Source organism: Urocitellus parryii, chromosome 2, assembly GCF_045843805.1.
Source record: "Urocitellus parryii isolate mUroPar1 chromosome 2, mUroPar1.hap1, whole genome shotgun sequence".
NCBI classification, from domain to species: domain Eukaryota; kingdom Metazoa; phylum Chordata; class Mammalia; order Rodentia; family Sciuridae; genus Urocitellus; species Urocitellus parryii.
The window spans coordinates 41747939-41760252 of NC_135532.1; positions in this window are offsets into that span (position 1 = coordinate 41747939).

Consider the following 12314-nt stretch of genomic DNA (forward strand, 5'->3'; position numbering starts at 1 on the left):
AGTTAAATCTTTAGAAAACAAAGCCCAGACGTCTTGAAGTTGAACCTTGGATTGAAATAAAATACAGGCTCTGATTTGTCTTAGGAAATATCAGCTTCCCAACTGCAACCAGAACTACTCTGACTTTAGTAGCACCATTTGAAGTGTTATATGCAGGACTCATAAGATCCAATAATTCCTTTGTGAACTATGAAAGAAATCTATCATTGAGGACTTTGTGGTCAGGAACACAGATTTAGGGGGTCAAAACACCAAGCATTCCCATTCTTGACCCTTCCACATGAACCCTTAATTAATTATAGGTGTCCTCATGTGAAAAACACTTTCATAACTGAAGGGTGACCCGTTCCCATTCATAAGCAGACCACAAATCAGTCATAATTCCCTAAACACTGTGAAAGAGCAGCTCGATTTGTATCTGTGTTGAACTTCAAGTGTTGCATAATTTATATCTAAAATCCACTCTCATACATCTACTAAAATACCCACTCTGACCTTCGCTCCCAATCCCAGCTGCATTAAAAGGAACTATAAATCACTGGAGCACAGGCGCCCAATCACAGCCCGGCTCTCTCAACGCCTGGCAACTTCTCCCCTTGATGAGTTCATCATCCCCTAGAACAGGTTATAAAAAATTGTTCACATTTTGAGATAATAATTCAAATAACAGCTCTTCATTTTATGCTGAGGCTCGATGTCCACCCGGCTGAACCCAGGGAACGTGCAGACAGACGTGCATCCAAGTTCCCTAGAACCTTCCATTTATCCCCACCTCGAGAACACCACCCTCCCATCCAGGCTCACACCCAGCCATGACCTGTTCTCACGTTAGCAAGAGCTATGCTTTTGTTACAGAGCTGGGGCCTTTTGAGAAACTCAGGCCACGTGAAGAACACCCCAACTTCAAACCCTGATTCTCACGACCACATCAGAAAGATTCCAGATGTGTGGCTCAGAGGAATAGGAATGAGTTTATTAAAGGGATAGGAAAAAGGACAGGGGACACTCTCAATGGGGAAAATGGTCCTCTCAGAGAGAAAAGGGACAATATGCCCCTCTTGCACCCCAGTTTTATTGGGGATCCCAAAGAAGTTTCCAGAGAGTCTTGCCCAGATCCACTTCTTCACTTTTGGCTGACAGCAAGATGACACCAGACCTTTAATCCCCCACTGCCATGACCACTCTAGGTCATGTTGGCCCATGCTGACCAATTCTAATTTAATTCTTACCCATATATTTTTACAGATTTTATGGTTAGGAAGAACTATTCTTATCTCTCAGATTTTCAGGATCTGGTCACCAGAGTCTCCTGGGTTCCTCCCATTGATATTATATGGGGTCTGCATTTCTCCTGCAGCTAACAGGCAGTTTGCTGAGGAATGTACATATCCTGTCCACTGAGGCCAAGCAGGGCTGCAAGTAAATTGTCTCTTGGAAAAAAAAACATGTGGGGGTCAGAACAGTGGGCCCATTTTATAGAATTATTCTTTAACTTTGTGTTCTCAGTATCATAGTAAGAGACTTCTCTCTCTCTCTCTCTCTCTCTCTCTCTCTCTCTCTCTCTCTCTCTCATTTTTAAGGGATGACTTTTTTCCTTGTGACATTCTCAAATGCGGCCCAGGCCTCTCTCCACGAGAACCAAGTCAGCAATGTGCCAATTTGTTTGTTCTTCCTACATTTCTGGGCCTGGAGATGGTGCCTGGCCTCTTCACCTTGGAGGACAATTCTTTGCTGCCTGGGCAGGGTCAAGAGCTGGACAATGCACAAACACACTACTCAGGGTCGAAGGTGTTCTTCCAGTCTTCAATTTCAGAACCAAAGGGAAGGAAAAGCTGAATACATAAAAGGCCACCCTGTCTTCCTTCAGGGAAAAAATCCTCTGAGTCCTGATCATCAGGACCAGATGCCCTTGGAACAGGAAGGTGGGAATCCAGATGAGAATAAGAATCAAGAAGCTCTCGGCAGAACCTGGTGCACAGAGGCCAGGAATGAGTAAGACCCTGGCAAGGGTTAAAGCAAAGCCGCTGGCTAGATCCTAAAGGAGGATAAAGGTGGTGCCCGTGGCAATGGCAGAGTGCTCTGTCAAAACTATAATCTCTGAAAGATGTTAAAATGGATTCTCCCTGAGCCCATTTACAGTCACCTGGAACAATATGCAGTCAAGGGAAGCCACCCGCATGGGTTTATGAAAACAAACTGTTATCAGCCTCACCTCATTTGGCTCTATGCTGGAGTGACAGGCAGGTGCTGGAAAGCAATAGATGTTATCTCTGGAGACTTCTGTTAGGCTCTGGGTTCGCTTATTGCCACCAGCAACCTAAAGAATTGGCCTTTGATTGAGTAATGTGCAGCCAACAAAGAACAGAAAGCCCTGTTTGGGAAAGAAAGGGGGAGGGGGGCAGGAAAAAAGTGAGGTCCACTCACTCTGTCCAGCTTCAGGGGCACGCAAACAGTGACAGGCTCAGAGTGCCGGTAAATTTGAGGTGGAGGACCTGTAGTCATTCTGTGCCCATGGTGGCTCACAGTGGCTTTTGTTCATCCTGGTAATGAAATCCACTTCACAATTATGATTAATTTTCTGAACTTGTGTCTAAAGAGTGATTTTTTTAAAAGATTCTGTCCTGAGTTGCTAACAAATCCTGAACAAGTTTTGTCAATGTGAAAATCTAAATAGACTCAAATCTGGGTCAAAAGTGATAATGCATTTTTTACTATTTTTTGATAAATGTTAACCCTTGCTAAAGTGAATACTTGTCCTAGTTTACCAGGGAAGCTTCCACTGCATGCCTATTATCTGAGCAAAATCATTCCTGTCTCTCCTCTAGCTGCCACCAGGGACCCAGGCTGGTGACAAATCATATGCTTATTCCAGCCCTGGATCACATAGAAGGCTTCTTTCCCCACCAGACTCCTGTCTCCCAATAACCCTTCTGCCTTCTCCAGCCCATTACATTTCTACTGCTGCAAAGATCATTAATAATTCATTATTCATATCCCACTTACTTCCAAAAGGAATTAAAATTGTATACAAGGCATTCACTTGACAAATATTTACCGGACGTCAAAAGTTTCCATGAAGGCCACCTGAGGATACACCTACCTATGCACAAACTTGTTCAAATAAAAGTTTAAGAGGCAACAAAATCCATCCAGAAGTGGAAGATTATTGGATTAGAGACAATGGGTGAGACAGTAATTAGAACTCCTTCTATATTTGCTTTTAAACTTCCTGGCAGTGAAACCAAAAAGTAAATTATACAGTGTGGAACATTGTTCATGTTGCCAGAGGACATGAAAGACACTGAGTCCTAGAGAATGCCATCATGTATTCATTAAATATGTATGGAGTACCCACTGTCTCCTAGGGATTGTTCTGTGTATCAGGATATAAAACAAAACAAAGAGACAAAAATCCCTGCCTGCCGGGAGCTTATATTCCTGTAGAGTTAGAAAATAGAGAATGTGCCAGACCGTGGTAGCGCTATGGAGAAAAATGAAGCCCAAACTACAGAGAGCTTGGAGAAGGGCTGCAGTTTTAATAGGATGGCTAGGAAGTCCCTCACTGAGAAGGTGACTTTTCAGAAGTGTGAAGAGGGCGTGGTCATGGGGATTTCTTGGGAAGAGTCTTCCAGACAGAAAACAACAAGAGCATTGACACAGCTGGGTGTGGGGTGCACACCTGTCATCCCAGCAGCTCGGGAGACTGAGGCAGGAGGATCACAAGTTCCAAGCCAGCCTCAGCAAAAGTGAGGCACTAAGCAACTCAGTGAAGCTCTGTCTCGAAATAAAATCCAAAATAGGGCTGGGGGTGTGGCTCAGTGGTCAAGTGCCCCTGAATTCAATCCCTGGAACCCACTTCCCCCCCAAAAAAAGCATTGACACATAAGACAAGAATGGTTCCAGAACACAATCAGGAGCAGATTGGGAGGACATCAAGTCAGGAGTGAGGCAGGCAGGGACACCAAGTGGAAGTTTTTCCTCCCTAAAGATGGAAAGCCACAGGAAGATTCTTGTTGGAGAAATATAATGACCTGACATGTTTCACAGGCTCATTCTGGCTGCTCTGTTAAGAGTAGATGCAGAGGAACAAAGGACAGAAGTAGACCAGTTAAGAGACCAGTTAAGGACCATGTGAAATTATCCAAGCAAGAGAAATTGATGAGCAATGGTCAGGTCCTGGGTGTGTGTCAAGGTAGAGGCAATAGTCTTTGTTAGCAGATTGCACGTGAAGTGAGAGAGAAAGAGAGGATCAAGATGGGCCTGGCACTTAATCTGAGCAGCACAGCCGCTTTGGGGAAAGAGTGGGAGTGTGGTTCGAGCCATTTTGGGTGGGAAATACCTATTGGACATACGCAGAAATGTCAAGTTGAGCAGGTAGTCAGATAGGAGTCTGGGGTTCTTGAGAGTCCTTACAAAAGGACATGGAATGGAAAAGTGGACCACGTCTTTAATAGATATTTATGCCAAAATACAGAAACATTTGTTTTATAGCCATTCTCCTATCAGCCTGCAATAAAAATCAAGGGATATTTTTCAACCATAGCTAAGTGAGGACCTTTCCGGAGGCATTCAGACAGTGCAGCAACTGTCCTAAGATGCTGCCTTCAAGAACATAACTGAAGGAGAGAGTGTCCTGAACCCAGAGGAATGGGCAATTCGTGCAGATCTCAGCCTGCCTCTCATCACTATGATTTCGAGCTTGCCTTGGGCAAAAGTGAGTGCTTTGATTGGACTTATTCTCTGGGGCTGATGGTCAGGCAGCTGAGCTGACACTGTGCTAGAAAAGGAAGAGATTCTGATAAATTCTCACCCAGATCAAAGCCTGTCTCACCCTTACTTGAAGGCTGGTCACTGGGATACCCGAAAGACATAGCTGCATTTTCCTTTGAAAAGATCCATGAATTTATAAAAATTGGCAGATGAATCTAAAACTGAAAGCCCAGAATGAAAAGCCAGTGCTCAGCAACAATCTGGAATTATCCAGATTGGGTAAATCTTTTCTGGCAAAAGTTGGGATCTCAGCCAGTGATTAGCATAGACAGATATAAGTTCATTCCTTCTCCAGACAGTAACTGAAGAGTCCAAACCACACCAGTCTAGAGGGGGAAAAAGAAGTGTGCAATTGTCAGAAATATAACAGAACTATCAAGAGTACATATCAGTAACATAAACTGGGAAACATATCCATGTTTGGTTTTGCCTCTGAGAGTGTAAAAATCACATTTTTAAAATAACTTGAAACCAGGGATTTAATCTGTCTTGCTAAGTCTGTATCCCCAACATCTCCCAGAAAAAGATTAGCATATAGTAGGTGTTCAATAAAACATTGGCCGAGGACTCCATCAACATAAACTTCTAAAAAAACAAAACCTGTGAGCGCCATCTTGTGGAAAGCAACATGGCAACATCCCAGATTCCAGTCACCAGGCTGGGGGTGGACACTGGCACTTACTTATGTGACAAAGTGCTAAAAGGCCAGGAACTGTTGGAAGTGGGAGTCTAAGAAACTTGTCTTGAAACTGTATTTGCATACCAAGTACCAAGTTTGTCTTGGATTTGGGTGAAGACCATGAGACTGTAGGGAGCTATGTAATCTCCCAAAGTCAGCTCTTGACACTGCCCCCTGAGTATAATTGAGAAGTGTCCATCTCAGAAAAAGTCTTTAACAGTTCCCCTTTCTGCTCCCTGCAATTTGTAATAACCCAACCTTGCATTCTTCCTGGGTGCTTCAAGAGACTCCTTGGATGTGGTCCAAAGAGCTCTCTGGACACTTCAGAGCATCTTCTGTCTTCCGGCTGCTCCTTCACTGGGCCCTGCACCCACAGGCTGGTTTAAATTTGCCTCTCTTCTGATTTCCCCCATACAAGTGTGGGGAGGGGCAGGAATAGTCATCTGATCATAATCCACTTGCTGAGCTCATGAGACCCCCAGACACAGCTCCCTTGAGATCTGTGTCCTCTCTGTCCCACTGGGGCTTCTCTTTTGTGTCATGCCCACCCCATTCCCAAGAGCCAGGCACAGGCCACCAAGGGACCATGTGAAAAATCCAGTAACACACACAGTACACCCAAGTTCTTTAGGTTTTGTGGCTAAACTGGAGCTTTGGTGGAACCCCTTCAAAAGAGTAAAGAATAGTAATTACAAATTTAGGTTCAAACGTGATTATTTATTTAGACTGGAAAATCACAGCAAATTACAGGCATTTCAAAGATGCAGCTCCTTTTCCTCTGAATCCTCTGACAACGGACCAGAAGTGCCTAGGTAGTAATGGACGGCAGCGGGGCACCCTCTCCCACGGAAGGCCATTCTGCAACTTCAGCAAGTCCATTCACAGTGGCCAGAGCATGTGAACGTCACTGGCTTCCCCCAGCCATGAACCCACACCTGTGATCTGTCCCCTTCGGGGCAGTTCCTTGCCCACCTGGAACAGTGCTCAAGAGGGTGAAAGGGGAGGTCATCCAGGCAGCTTAGGGGTCTTTGTCCTGGGGAGCAGCATAGAGGAGTCTGCTTAGGATGCTCTGAGAGCCACGTGTCCCAACTCTTCAACTTAGCAGCCACCCACAGACTCGGCGCTGGGCCTCGAGATTCTGGAAGGATGTGTGCAGTCCCCACAATCCACAGGGCTGCAACTTCCAGCTGACACAAGCAATGACGAAATCTTCCTGGACAGTCCCCTCCGCTAGGAGATGGGCTGGGAAAAGGAGGTCGAGGCAGGTGCAGGGTCTTAGAACCCCCGCGACCACGCAGGTGGGGTGAGGGTGCGGTGAGGGGAGGGGCGCTGTCTCCATGGTAACAGGGCTCCAACAAACGCACCGGGGAGAGCGCAGCGGAGGAGAGCGCGCCTGGCTCGGGTAAGGGCTGCGGACCTCGCTCCCTGCGCTCTTGGGGAGACCCGCCCGGGTGCCTCCAGCCTTCGAGGCTTGGCAGATCCCGAAGGAGGAAGGAAGGAGCACTGTGGAGGGTCGGAGTAACAAAGAAGCGTCAAGTCGACAGACTCCTTTGTTTCTCTCTCCCCTCTCTGCGCCTCCTCCGCCTTGCCCTCTGTCTTCCTCTCACCCCATCTCTCACCTTTATGAAGGGCAGTGTTCAGTTTTGATACTTGTACAAATAAAGGAAGACCCGGTCCCTTGCACTCGAGAACACTGGCCTTGAGTTGAAAGGAAAAGTGTAGCTGCGGGCGGTGCATCTTCCTTACCCCTGCAAAGTCCCGAGGATCCACCAGGAAAAAATCCCAGACCTGAAATCCCAGGCTTGCCCAGCCCTACTCAAGTCACTCAGTTTCTCGGTGTTCCTTCCTCCCAACCTCTGTAAAAAGGGAGGGAAACAGCGGTCCTAACTAGCCTTCCAGGGACATGTGAGCATTGGTGTTTTACCAGTATTCTATGCCATGTGTGGGTTCCAAGTCTCTCTGCTTGAAAGTTCAAACCTGAATACATTTGAAGTTATATATATAATCTGCCTAAGAAGTTACCTTTTAATGAGAGCACTAACAACTGCAGTGATTGGTCCAAGGGGATTCAACAGAACTTTTTGACTTTCATGTTTGCCCCTCCCAGTGTTTTAAAGTGGATCCAGATAAGCCCAGGCGTGGCACAATGGAACTTTCAGAATAGGTCATCCTTGTTCCCCCTCAAGAAGGAAAGCAGCTGCTTTCCTAGAGAATCCTGGCAGTTAAGTTAAAGGGCTTAGCAACAGCCATGGAAGATACCAGCAACAAGCATGGCTTGTTTTGCAGAGCACTTGTAGGGTTCCCTGGGATCCTTTACAGAAATGAAATTTCTCTCCTTGCTCTAAGTAGGATTTCTAAATATTTTCTGGAAGAACTCCAGTGTCACACAAGAGCTCCATGACCCACCCCGTTCTCTTCTCTAGCTCCTCTTTGCTGTCTGAGCCCACCCAGCACTCATCCCTTGGGTTTTCCTGATGAAGAAGGGTAGGATAAACACATGAGACCTGAAATATCCAAGGCAGAAATCTGATTTGCAGTCATTCTCCTGTGGATCATCCATTTGGTCCACATACTTCTCCTGAAATCCCCCTATGTGCCAGGCATCCTACTAGGCTACCATCTTATGGATGAGGCAGACATAGAAGCAAATGAGTGGACCAGTGGCAGCGCAGAGAGAGCTGGGGGAGGAGACAGAATTTTTCTGCAAGATCCTGCGTGTCTTCCCAGTAGAAGTGAATTTGACTTGAGTTTTGAAGAATAAATAGAGTTGTTGCTTTAAAGTGATAGGAAATTCAAAAGCAAGGCTGGGACTCCAAAAGAAATCCCACTGTGGAAGAGTCAGTAGAAATATATACGCATCCTCCAGAAAAAAAGCAAGATGATGAATATTTGGGAGCAGAAAAGCAAGAAACCCCAGTGTTATGGATGTGCAGGCAGGGCAACTCCTGCACTGGCTCCAGAGACACAGCACCCATACCATCCAAGCTAAGGCACCACCAGCCCAAAGGCCGGCCTCCTTCTAGGCTGACTCTTAATGTTACAAAATGTAACCTTGCTAATAGGTACATCAAGAACTGACAGGAAGTGGGCATGGTGGCATACACACCTAATCCCAGCAGCTGGAGAGGCTGAGACAGGAGGGTTGCAAGTTCAAAATTAGCCTCAGCAATTTAGCAAGGCCCTAAGCAATTCAGTGAGAACCTGTCTATAAATAAAATATTTTAAAAATGGCTAGGGATGTGGCTCAGTGGGTTTAAGCACTCCTTGGTAAAATTTCCAGTACAAAACAAAACAAAACAAAACAAAAACAGACTGACATGAAAGATACATGCAGAGTTTTGAATAAACTGATCTGTCTTAGAACCAAATCTCTCCAGTTTCCTCTTGGAAGTTCCCCCCACTACACTCCATCAAAGCCAGAGGCTTGTCTTGCACCATGAGACAGGGTGTGAAGCCCTGCCCTCCCATTTCTCCTGATGGAGACAGAGTCGGTGTGTCCTGTTAAGAAGGGAACTCAGCTGAAGATTCCCCACCCTCCCCAGAATTTAGCCAGTGATCTGCATTCATGCATCCTCAGCCTACCCCTGCTGATCTCCTTGATCTTGCTGGTTTATTTGGCCTTTTCACTATCAGGACATGCAACTCAGAATCTTTCAGCCTAGAAGCATCTGCCTAGGTTCTTTCTGTTCCACCAAAAAAAAAAAAAAAAAAAAAAAAAGAGATGCTGGCTTAATAATGGAGTTTTCTCCATTTAATCCCACTGTGGTGGTTAATTTGGGTCATTACCTTGCCTGGATCTGAGGATGCCTAGAAAACTGAACTGGTAAATAGGCTGTGTCTGTGAGGATATTTCCGGAGAAAACTGGCATAGGGGACAGTGAGCTGAGTGGGGAAGACGTGCCGTGAGTGGACGGCACCATCCTATAGATTAGAGGTCCAGAATGAAAAGGCAGAAGAGAGAAGCTAGTCCTGCTCCTGCTCTCCCTTTATGAAAGGTGTGCTTTCCTGCTGCTGATGCCCACGGACATCAGACTCTAGGTTCTTCAGCCTTTGAAGAGGATATACAGCCGCTCTCCAGGGGGAGGCTTTTAGGACTTTAGCCTCTGACCGAATCAGTCAGGTCTGCACCTTCTCCCCCCACCACCACCACCACCACCTCTTTCTCATCCTGAGGCTCCACCTTCTTGGACTGAGCAACTACTGGTCTCCTCAGCTCTTCAGCCTACAGATGGCCATTGTGGGACTATTCGGCCTCTGATTGTGTGAGCCAATCTAATAAATCCCCTCTTAGAATTACATATATTCTATTGGCTCTGTTTCTCTGGAGAACACTAATACAGCCTGTACACTCTAAATGTGAAACCAAGAATCTGGGCCCCACTAGGATGCTTTAGCCTTTTGGAGAAAGGGATGCATAGGCAGCCTAGCCCAAGTCCTGAGCTGTTTCTCAACTCCAGGATGAGCTTTTCAGTCCTGTCCTGATGGGGATTGTGACACACTTCAGCTTTATGCTGGCTCGCAGCTTCTAGCCACGCTTTCAGAGCTGATGTGTGGGTTCCCATGGCTGGGAACTTATTGCCCCAGGAGCAAAGCCTGAATGGTTCATGGACACAACCTAAGGAAATAACCACCAGTACTTGCCACCCAGGGCTGAGCTCTCACTTTTCTGAACTCCTGAAAACAGGCAGAGCTCAGCAGCTCTCAGCAAATCAGTCTGTGAAACCAGTTTTCCATAGGGTTTCAGGGACCCTAGGAAGCACTGGGGAGAGATTCAGGGACAGCACCCAGTGACATGAGGCACTGGCCCAGAAGCCACTAGATTTCAGAACTCTGGAGCCTCTTGGCTGCAGACATTTGTTTCTTTAGAAAGGACTTACTGCCACAAGGCTGTCCTTCAATGAACAAGGATATGGGCCAACATGGGTTAATAGGTCTAGCAAGGTCACCCATTCTCTATTCTGCAAAATTCCCAACTTCTGGAAACGTGCAGGCTAACACCATCCTGGGCCCTATGGCATGTGCAAACTAACCATCTCACCTGGACTTCAGAGGATTCCAGTCTTCACATTGAGGATGACTTCTAATTGACCTGGGTAATTAGGCTTGGGTAGTTACCTGCTCTGGTTTTGGGTAATCATACCTGCCCCCCCCCCCGGCAAAAATTCCCCTTTTACTTGATCCTACAGCCTTCCCAAAAACCATGGAGGCATTTTCAGTTCATAAAAGACACCTTCCTCTCCTGATCTCTTGATTCGGTCCTCTCAAGTCCATTGTGTGGAAACTTGGACCCTCCAGCCAATGCTGCTGCACTTAATTGTTTAGGGAGGCGGGCAGGTAGAGGAACAGCCTACTATACCACTGTGGGAGGTAGGGAAAGGCTATGACACTGGGCAGTAACAGCAGAGCCTCTTCCCATAAATAAGCTCCACTGGAACTGCCTCTGGCTAGCTTTTAATTAAGTGGGGACTGTCCAGCCCCTTCCCAGGCTCAGTGCTCCAGGAGCTCTGAGTTTCCTACACTGGTTTCCTACAGGTCCTCCATTGCCTCCTCTTACAGATAATTACTCTTCCAACTCATGTTAAAACTCTCCTCTTTTTTCATTCATTACATAATCACACTATATTGTATTTTTATTCCTCTCTGCTTAAGCAAGACACTTTCTTGAAACGCTTAGGTATGCCTTATGCAAACTGCCATCCAGTGCCTGACATAGCATCTGGCACATAAAAATGTCTGCAAGAAATGCTTATGGAAAGAAAGAGAAAGGAAGCAAAGAAAAAAGAATAGAAGGTTTATCATTTTCAGAAGGACTTTCATTACTGTCTGGTTAATACACTGAATGATAAAAATCAGGATTCACAAATGTTTGAGCGGCCTCGGAGGGTGAGACAAAACCAGCAATGTAATGGCAATCCATGTAAATACCAGTTTTAGGTTCAAAAAAGTAAACGCAAGTTTAGCAGAGAAAGAAAACACACATAAAGGACACGAAAGCTGCCTTCAAATATTTGCAGCTCACTGTGGAGCAAATCTGTTGTATATAACTTCAAAGAGCAGACCCAGGAAGGCTGGCTGGAAGCCCAAGGAAAGAAGATAGTAGTAGAAGTTCTTCCCATTTGTTATCATGTGCTAAGTACAGTGCCTGGCACATAGAAATTGCATCTTAGTTATCACTATTATTATCAGCGTCGTAGTCATTATTGTTTGTTAGAGCTGCCCAACTGTCTGTCTCAGTTGGAAATCCAAGGTTATCCCCCTGGAGTGACCTGTCTGGGCTATTTGTAGTCCTGATCCCTAACCCACTTGTGGCTACTCTTTTTGCATAACCCTGAGACTCTAGGAGCAACGCCCTCTATGTCCCGGGTAGTAAAAGCCACAGATGCAAATCCTGCCTGAGGAACCCATTTTCCCACTCCCAGCATTCCTTGCAGTGTCCCTCCTACCAACTCCTCTGCAGCATCTCTTTGAGGTTGGAAAATAAAACTGCTTTGTGTGAAAGCTCTTTCAATCTCATATAGATACAAATGCCTTGTATCTTTGGGGATATGCCAAACTGCTCTTAGTATTTCAGAATTAATCTTATTAGAGAAAGCTCTGTTTAATCCCTACTGCTGTTTACCAGAGAGGTTCAATAATTCTGCACCTGTTCCTACGGCTGTTTTACCACAGACCCTTCTCTGATTCACTACTGGGAGGAAAATGCATCTGCAGACCTGGACAATGGGAATCTCGCCTTTGGTTTAATGACAGTGGTGTATACAGTGGTGTTTAAGTCTTTATCCCAATCTCAGAAAAAGAAAAGTAAAGGGCAAGGGGAGTGTGCCAATTGTGAATCATAACCAACGATATAATGAAGTCGTTCCAT